This window comes from Sycon ciliatum, chromosome 13 (genome assembly GCF_964019385.1).
Source record: "Sycon ciliatum chromosome 13, ocSycCili1.1, whole genome shotgun sequence".
In the NCBI taxonomy this organism is placed as follows: Eukaryota; Metazoa; Porifera; class Calcarea; order Leucosolenida; family Sycettidae; genus Sycon; species Sycon ciliatum.
In genome coordinates, this window is record NC_088655.1 from 9,141,184 (window position 1) to 9,151,129 (window position 9,946).

At 46.1% G+C, this 9,946-nt stretch overlaps 2 long non-coding RNA genes across 2 annotated transcripts in view; both read right to left on the reverse strand.

Annotated features, from left to right (window-relative positions):
• Nucleotides 1–3,315: 3,315 nt before the first annotated feature.
• Nucleotides 3,316–8,161, reverse strand: LOC135829897 (uncharacterized). The gene is made up of 3 exons (XR_010555944.1): nucleotides 7,843–8,161; nucleotides 6,815–6,960; nucleotides 3,316–4,130 (listed from the first exon to the last, which is right to left on the reverse strand). It is a non-coding gene; the product is annotated as an uncharacterized LOC135829897 (long non-coding RNA).
• Nucleotides 8,162–9,365: 1,204 nt separating this feature from the next.
• Nucleotides 9,366–9,946, reverse strand: part of LOC135830030 (uncharacterized) — a 7,671-nt gene continuing 7,090 nt past the window's right edge. Inside the window, exon 3 of the long non-coding RNA XR_010555974.1 lies at nucleotides 9,366–9,666. This is a non-coding gene — a long non-coding RNA (uncharacterized LOC135830030). The remainder of the gene's footprint in view (nucleotides 9,667–9,946) is intronic.

Below are 9,946 nucleotides of genomic sequence, written 5' to 3' on the forward strand. Positions count from 1 at the left end.
AACGTCCGCGCCCGCGTACCTTTTTGCCTCCGACCGGAAAAAAGTGTGGCCAAGCTCGGCCGTTAATGTTCTAGGTGTAACGTACTGCTGTTATGTGTTATCACGTTGTCTTTCCTTCCTTTCTCCTTTGTTCATTTCTCGCTTTGATTGTTAAAATTCACACTTGTAAATTTCACTGTTGTTGCTCTTAGGCCACCCTTTCTTTTTTCGTTGTTTAACGTCCGCGCCCGCGTACCTTTTTGCCTCCGACCGGAAAAAAAAACAAGAAAGTAGTAGTACCAATAATATGCGAAGTTGTAAATACATGATTGTGTAGTTTCACAGTGTGCCGATCATGACCTTAAACTTATAATCTTGCCTCCCAGGCATGCCTTTGTCTTGTGTTCTTTTTCTTTTTTTTGTTGGCTTTTAAATATCGTACGGTGTGTGTCCTAGTAAAAATCCAGATGTAATGAATTCATGACATGCTAACTCCATGCTATGTACCTGTTTTGTTGGATTCATCAGGCATGTGCTCCAATGTACCATCAAAGAGTGTTGTTCTATGCCTGCAAGTGCCGTTAGACCCAGAAATATTGTATATATCACATGCTTTACTGGTCAAAATGTTTGATTGGGGTTTCCAGTTTGTGGAATGGGCTTTTGTTTTTTTTCCGCCCTCCCGCGTACCTTTTCGCGAAAAAAAGGACGTTAAACAATGAATTAACAAAGGGTGGCCTTAGTGTTATTTCTCTAACTTAGATTTTCTATAATAGTTCAATTTTTATTTCTGTGTCCTTTAGTACAACGACGATTCCTGATGAGTGTCGTACGAAAACTTGTTTGAATCCATATTTTTTCCCTACACCATTTCTTCTTATTTTCATCGTTTTATTAATAATAATAATAATAATAATAATACGAACTTAGACACAACTCCACGAGCGACTCTGACTCACACTGCTACCTGGAGCTTCACGAGGTGTTTGTCGCGCTGGAAACAAAGCGTCTCTGTAAGTTTGTATCCCTGGTGATGGTTTGGCCTGGAGAGCAGTATATAAGTGGTGCTTTTCAGGCACAATCTTCCTCAGCCTACTCAAGCTCAACTGATGAGGGGTGAATTCCCCGAAACACCGTGTATTGAGCAGGGAGTGGTGCTTTCTTGCAGGTTTGCCGAGTGGAAGGTGCGACGTGCTCCTCGTGTGCTCCGGATGGCAGTCGTGAGTCAGTCAAGTGTCAAGTTTGGCAAGAAGCGCGTGTTCCTAGTTGGAACAAGCGACTTCATGAATAATAATAATAATAATAATAATAATAATAATAATAATACTGAAGTAATAATAATCTGAATACGAGGAGGTGGAGGGGGGGGGGGCATCTGCATTTGGGCGCTACGGTCTCTCACCATCTCCCTGGGTACTATATTGTACGTGTGCACCTGCATGGCACTTAGACAATAATAGATGGTCCAGGGTACAAGCAGTCTTGCTGACGATGGCTCACACACACACACACACTGTTACACAGCCCACTATTCACACACAACCCCTGACTTACACTAACAGAATTCACTATGCTCCGCTCTCATACATCTTCGCAACACTGTCCAAGCGGTCTCTGGACAAGACCAATCAGTGAAAAAGGAATAAAAGTAAAAATCGTCCGAATTTCCGGGCAAGGCCCATCTTCAGGAATGTAGCCACCCTCATACAGTAGCTGCGTAATTTTCATTTCACGGCTCGAGTGAGACCCAGTCAGTACATCCTTAGAACCACCACCACCACCCTCAAGGATCAAGCAGCGTTTAAAATATTTTTTAATAGTACGAAACTACTCGCGTTGCACCGCAGATATGTGAGAAGAACGTTCAAAAAATTCATGACGCGGCAAACCGTGGTATCCCACAGTATGCAAGCATCAAAGACAGTGCATACAAGCCGAGGCAGGGGCGGATACAGGGGGGGTTCAGGGGGTTCGGACGAACCCCCTAAAATAATTTCGACCATGGCCAGGGTCCAGTCGATTTTTTTGTGATCTCCAAGTGCGCAGCCAGCGAAGTGTAGCGTAGATCTACATGCAGCGTAGCCAGTAGACTTCACTGGCAATCCTGCATGCATATGCAGTAGTTACGTACAGGCAGTGCAGGTACTAGGTCACTGCATGCATGCAGTGGTCGGGACTGTTGGACGCGTAGATCTACCGTTCGAATCGAAGGGTCTGTACGCATGTGACTTGAAACGATCGACAGTTCAAGTGGTGGAGCAAAAGGAGGAAAAACTGCCACTTGTCCTCCTTCCTTGTCGTTTTGTTTTATTTCGCGCTGGCTGGACTGTAGGTTTCCTCCGTCGCAGTACGAAGATAATGTTTGTGTTTGTCGTGTAGTTTGCCATGTCGCGGTGGAGGAAAAGGTGGAGAAACTGCCACTTGTCCTCCTTACCTTCCTTGTCGTTTTGGTTTATTTCGCGCTGGCTGGACTGTAGGTTTCCTCCGTCGCAGTACGAAGATAATGTTTGTGTTTGTCGTGTAGTTTGCCATGTCGCGGTGGAGCGAAAGGTGGAGAAACTGCCACTTGTCCTCCTTACCTTCCTTGTCGTTTTGTTTTATTTCGCGCTGGCTGGACTGTAGGTTTCCTCCGTCGCAGTACGAAGATAATGTTTGTGTTTGTCGTGTAGTTTGCCATGTCGCGGTGGAGCGAAAGGTGGAGAAACTGCCACTTGTCCTCCTTACCTTCCTTGTCGTTTTGTTTTATTTCGCGCTGGCTGGACTGTAGGTTTCCTCCGTCGCAGTACGAAGATAATGTTTGTGTTTGTCGTGTAGTTTGCCATGTCGCGACGTCTGCCAAAGAGGCGAGCTGCCGATCAGTTCAGACAGTTGCCATTGAGCTTGGCTTCGTTCCGCCATGTACGGCGCAAATGTGACGACACGGAGTCCCAGCCGGAGGACAGTCAAAGAACTTCGCCTTCCGTCAGTTCGGAAAATGCTGCAGACACGGCCTTAATTTCTGCCTGTGCTGCAGCTTTGGACTTTGTAAGGCTCTAAACGCATTACCCTTGTCTTGTGTGTATTGGCCAAGCAATGCCAGGGCTACCGTGACAATAACGATTTTGCAACTCTCGGTGTAGTGAACGAACCGAAAACAATTTGAAGCGAATTTAATTCTGTGCACTCGAAAAAATTTGAACCCCCCCTGAAAAATTCCTGGATCCGCCCCTGCGAGGAAAAGAAAATTTCTCAAATAATTCAACAGGAAAGAACGGTGAAAGGAAACAACTCACAGTGGTCCGCTCAAGCAGCGCATGCATGAGTCAGACATCAAACTGTCACGTGGAAACAGAACTAGGAAAGCATGCATGCGTCAGACATCAAACTGTCACGTGGAAACAGAACTAGGAAAGCATGCATGCGTCAGACATCAAACTGTCACGTGGATACAGAACTAGGAAAGCATGCATGCGTCAGACATCAAACTGTCACGTGGAAACAGAACTAGGAAAGCGAGGCAGCAAGGGCACTAACTCTAACAATAATGCAATTGCATCAGAATCAAACTAGAGGCCAATCCTGTTCGAAAACCCACAATGGATACTGAGAAACCACGGCATGGCACACACGAACCGATGTCCAAGAATGCAATGCAATACAGCTACTTCTTGAAGTAGAAACAACAAAGAACATAGCCATAGTCTTGATAGGAACTCGACGAAAATGAACGCAAGTATGGGTTTCAAACAGGATTATGCCTTGTTCGAGCACGATTCTTTTTTTTTCAGACTTCACAAACAGTATGCTGTTACCACCTTGCAATTATACATGTAGATAAGAAATTGGAAACGGAACAAAATTATCAGAAAACTTTTCTAATACATGTAGAAGCAACAAACATGCAAAACGAAATGCAATTAATTGTGCGAGTGTTGAGTGTTCACTAGTGTTCACATGTGCGGCTGTGAGTGGGAACATATCTCGTCACTAGCGAAATGTGCGGTTTCTGTTGATAGCTTTGTGTCGATGATCGGCTCTGTAGATCGGCAGGACATTTGGATACTGTTCGTTTCGTGTCCATCTGCTTGCGGTGCATTCCGCCATGTCTCAACTGCTGGCGTAGCGTTTTGGCGAATCCCCAAATCCGAAGGACGAATGGTTCTCAGCACATTCTAGTCGGGAACACACGAGAAAGTCAAGGCCGAAGTTGAGAATGTGGATAACGCGTGCCCACACACGCAGCAGCTTGTCAAGAATGATAATTGCGAACACAACATCAATGAATAAGCGGCGCGGAGACAATAGCTATAATTATTATAACAATCAGCAGAATGAGCGAAGCGGATATCGGACACAGTACAACCCTGTTATTAGTTCACACTTCATCTTCTTTTCTCCTATTTTTCTTTCACATAGTGCATTTTGTTCTTTCTCATACCTCACATCAGCCATAACAAGTGCAGGGTTGGCTGCGGGCAGCCATATTGCAAGAAAAAAAAAGTTGCAATGCAAGACAAAAAAGAGTCAAACTGTGCAAGCGCTTTTCCGCGCTTGCGCGACCTTCTGTGTCATGGTATCAAAAATAAAATAAAATAGAAAAAACACGAAACAAAACAAAAAACACGCATCGCAGATGTTCGTCATTCGAAAGAACAATGCTTCTCGTTTATTTCAAATTCTGCCAACGAGAAGCGTACACTACTCTTCCACGTATTATTGTTGTTTATTACTAGATTTCAACATTGAGACATATTTCCCTGATGAATGTCTCTAGAAAACTTGTTAGGCAGTTTTATTATCCATAATTATTTTATTCTTGTTCATCTACGTCCAATGTCCGCTCTGCTAATTCTGCTGATTGCTATAACAACATCAATGGCTTGAGCAACGCAGCCCGCTGTTGTAGAGATGATGCTGTCGAAATGTCGATCCTACTGAATACGATTCAGCACTATTTAATTAAAAGCATTAACATGACACAAGCGGACCCGCTCAGGAGCAAATGCTGAGTGCGCTTGGGGAATACTACTGCGCAGTGCACCCACAGGTCTAGCCTCGTTAGTACGACATCGGTCACAAGACAAACATCATTAGTAGACAACGATCAAAGATCCCCTGACGCCTGAAACGCGTACATTCACGTCCGGATAGTAGACAGTTCTCGTTATAAGACAAACAATTTGAAACCCCCGGGGGGTGGTATCTATATGGTATTGTGCTACCTGCTGTTGACACACGGTGACACCTCCCATCCCTTTTTCTTCTTTTGATAATGCTATTTTCCGTGGTTGGACTCACCCTCCCTTTCTTGTATTGGCTATGTATTATTATGTGCCATGAAGTGGAGACAATGAATAAAATAAATAAATAATCCATTACCAAGGTGGACCAGTCCTGTATCCTGTAAAACCGGAAAAATTCTGTGGAGGTCTGTTTTCGGTAACTTCGGTACAGGTACTTTGTTTCTTAAAATAAAACGCGACATAACATTCAACAAGCCAATGCCACACAATAAAATGTGCAAAATGCATTTTGGAACTGGACAACTGGTTTACCGAAATTTTCGCGCTACCGAACTGTTGATTTTTGGAAAAACCGAAAAAATACACCCGGAAAGATCCCGGTTTAACAGTATTCTTTTGCAAATACCATAAGAAGGCAATGCTCTGAGTGCTGAGCTGCACACTGAATCACCAACACCTTTATTTCAAATTCTGCCAACGAGAAGCGTACACTACTCTTCCACGTATTATTGTTGTTTATTACTAGATTTCAACATTGAGACTTATTTCCCTGATGAATGTCTCTAGAAAACTTGTTAGGCAGTTTTATTATCCATAATTATTTTATTCTTGTTCATCTACGTCCAATGTCCGCTCTGCTAATTCTGCTGATTGCTATAACAACATCAATGGCTTGAGCAACGCAGCCCGCTGTTGTAGAGATGATGCTGTCGAGATGTCGATCCTACTGAATACGATTCAGCACTATTTAATTAAAAGCATTAACATGACACAAGCGGACCCGCTCAGGAGCAAATGCTGAGTGCGCTTGGGGAATACTACTGCGCAGTGCACCCACAGGTCTAGCCTCGTTAGTACGACATCGGTCACAAGACAAACATCATTAGTAGACAACGATCAAAGATCCCCTGACGCCTGAAACGCGTACATTCACGTCCGGATAGTAGACAGTTCTCGTTATAAGACAAACAATTTGAAACCCCCGGGGGGTGGTATCTATATGGTATTGTGCTACCTGCTGTTGACACACGGTGACACCTCCCATCCCTTTTTCTTCTTTTGATAATGCTATTTTCCGTGGTTGGACTCACCCTCCCTTTCTTGTATTGGCTATGTATTATTATGTGCCATGAAGTGGAGACAATGAATAAAATAAATAAATAATCCATAACCAAGGTGGACCAGTCCTGTATCCTGTAAAACCGGAAAAATTCTGTGGAGGTCTGTTTTCGGTAACTTCGGTACAGGTACTTTGTTTCTTAAAATAAAACGCGACATAAAATTCAACAAGTCAATGCCACACAATAAAATGTGCAAAATGCATTTTGGAACTGGACAACTGGTTTACCGAAATTTTCGCGCTACCGAACTGTTGATTTTTGGAAAAACCGAAAAAATACACCCGGAAAGATCCCGGTTTTTAACAGTATTCTTTTGCAAATACCATAAGAAGGCAATGCTCTGAGTGCTGAGCTGCACACTGAATCACCAACACCTTTACCCATCACACTACCCCCCCCCCCCTTACCTACCCCTACCTCCTAGCTCCCCAACCCCCCCCCCCCCCCCAACAGAAAAAAGAACATACAATTTGAACACGGTGAAGTTCTTACATTTCCGTAGCCTTCCGAGCCCAGTGAATTGGTCCGTTCTAACTCAATCATGTCAGTCAGGCTGAGAGCAACCATACGGGTATCGCCGCCTCTGCCACTTGAGAGAAAAGCACTAGAGCCCGTCTCAACAGCATCCATTTTCTCACCTGTACAGGAACACGCAAACATGCACACATTCGCACATGCACACAAACAAATACACACACTCAGCAGACACACACACACACACACACACACACACATATACACACACACACATACACACACACACACAGCAGATACAGAATGTGTTTGCTCTGAGTACGCATTATGTGGGTGGGTGGGTAGGTAAGTAGGTAGGTAGGAGAGTGGGTGGGTGAGTAGGTAGGATGGTTGGGAGGTGGGTATAAAAAAGTTCCTAAAAATTCTAGTTCGACCGTAGAACAAACGGGTGAATCTACCTTGCTGTTCGTGTCCCCAACAGAGTCACAACTCATACTGCAAATCCAAGCGTATAGCAGAGGAATGCATGGCAGGCAACTGAGAAGCAGGAAAAGCGCATTGTACAGATGAAATCCGCTCGCCGCAGTGGAGTCAATGTTGACGTCATCGGATATCCTCCGTGCTGCTGCATCGTAAGGTTAGTATTCCAGTTTGATCACTGCCCACTCCTCGGCCCCCTCCCTGTGTCCCTCCCTACCTGTCTGACCTCCCTTGCATCCCCTCCCTCCCTGTTTGCCCTCCTCCTCTCCCCCCTCCCCCTACTGGGTCCCTTCCCTACCCGTCTGACCTCCTTTGCATCTCCTCCCTCCCTGTCTGCCCTCCCCCTACATCCCCTGTTTCCTGCCCCACCTGTCTGACCCTCTTGCGTCCCCTCCCTCCCCGTCTGCCCTCCCCCCCCCCCCCACCACCCCCATGTCTCTTCTTTACCTGTCTGACCCCCTGACGTCCCCTCCTTCCCTACTTGTCTTCCCTCCCCCCCCCCTTTCCAGCCTGTTTCATTCGTAAAAGAAATCCTGGACGTCGACATGACACGCACAGCGTCTTACCTGGTGTCTTGCCCTTTCCCTTGGCTGGCTGAAAACTCCGTCTGAAGACTGCCAGCGCAAGCAGGAGAAGTATGACAACAGCGAGAGCAAGAGGAGCAATGGTTGCAACAGTGAACGTGGCCAGCGGGTTTGGCAACGGTCCCGAGATGGTGCCTGCGGTGGTCGGGAACGCGGTGGACGGAAACGCGGTGGACGGGAGTGGTGTTGTTGTTGGGAGTGGTGTTGTTCTTGGGAGTGGTGTTGTTCTTGGGAGTGGTGTTGTTGTTGGGAGTGGTGTTGTTGTTGGCAGTGGTGTTGTTGTTGGGAGTGGTGTTGTTGTTGGGAGTGTTGTTGTTGTTGGGAGTGGTGTTGTTCTTGGGAGTGTTGTTGTTGTTGGCAGTGGTGTTGTTCTTGGGAGTGTTGTTGTTGTTGGCAGTGGTGTTGTTGTTGGGAGTGGTGTTGTTGTTGGGAGTGGTGTTGTTGTTGGGAGTGTTGTTGTTGTTGGCAGTGGTGTTGTTGTTGGGAGTGGTGGTGTTGTTGGCAGTGATGTTGTTGTTGGCAGTGATGTTGTTGTTGGGAGTGGTGTTGTTGTTGGGAGTGGTGTTGTTGTTGGGAGTGGTGTTGTTGTTGGCAGTGGTGTTGTTCTTGGGAGTGTTGTTGTTGGGAGTGGTGTTGTTGTTGGGAGTGGTGTTGTTGTTGGGAGTGATGTTGTTGTTGGGAGTGGTGTTGTTGGGAGTGGTGTTGTTGTTGGGAGTGGTGTTGTTGTTGGGAGTGTTGTTGTTGTTGGCAGTGGTGTTGTTGTTGGGAGTGGTGGTGTTGTTGGCAGTGATGTTGTTGTTGGCAGTGATGTTGTTGTTGGGAGTGGTGTTGTTGTTGGGAGTGGTGTTGTTGTTGGGAGTGGTGTTGTTGTTGGCAGTGGTGTTGTTCTTGGGAGTGTTGTTGTTGGGAGTGGTGTTGTTGTTGGGAGTGGTGTTGTTGTTGGGAGTGATGTTGTTGTTGGGAGTGGTGGTGTTGTTGGCAGTGGTGTTGTTGTTGGGAGTGGTGTTGTTGTTGGGAGTGTTGTTGTTGTTGGCAGTGGTGTTGTTGTTGGCAGTGGTGTTGTTGTTGGGAGTGGTGTTGTTGTTGGCAGTGATGTTGTTGTTGGGAGTGGTGTTGTTGGGAGTGGTGTTGTTGTTGGCAGTGGTGTTGTTCTTGGGAGTGTTGTTGTTGGGAGTGGTGTTGTTGTTGGGAGTGGTGTTGTTGTTGGGAGTGATGTTGTTGTTGGGAGTGGTGTTGTTGTTGGGAGTGGTGTTGTTGTTGGGAGTGGTGTTGTTGTTGGGAGTGATGTTGTTGTTGGGAGTGGTGGTGTTGTTGGCAGTGGTGTTGTTGTTGGGAGTGGTGGTGTTGTTGGGAGTGGTGTTGTTGGGAGTGGTGTTGTTGTTGGGAGTGGTGTTGTTGGGAGTGGTGTTGTTGTTGGGAGTGGTGTTGTTGTTGGCAGTGTTGTTGTTGTTGGCAGTGGTGTTGTTGTTGGCAGTGATGTTGTTGTTGGGAGTGGTGTTGTTGGGAGTGGTGTTGTTGTTGGCAGTGGTGTTGTTGTTGGGAGTGGTGTTGTTGTTGGGAGTGGTGTTGTTGGGAGTGGTGTTGTTGTTGGCAGTGGTGTTGTTGTTGGCAGTGGTGGTGTTGTTGGGAGTGGTGTTGTTGTTGGCAGTGATGTTGTTGTTGGGAGTGGTGTTGTTGTTGGCAGCGGTGTTGTTGTTGTTGGATTGGGAGGAACGGGCCACGTAATTTCCGGGTTAAAAAAGTACCGATCGGACGGATCCTGGAACGGCAAGAGGCCCGAAGGAAAAGGCTTGCCAGAGAGCAAAGCTGCAGTAGGATACAAGAAGACAAATTGGAAGACAAAAACGGACCTATAAATTACTTGTTCTAGGAAAGGGTTTGCTCCCCACACTGGAGCTCGCGCTATAAGGCCAAAACAAAAAATAGGCTTGTTTCCGGTCGGCAACCCCTCAAAAAGGAGACTCGGTCGGCCGGAATGAAACTTTTTTTGGATACTTTTTTTGGTTCCTCAATCGTTGTGGTATTGATGGACAAGAGCACCTACACATGTACATTGTACATAATATCATGGCAAGGATCAATGTCA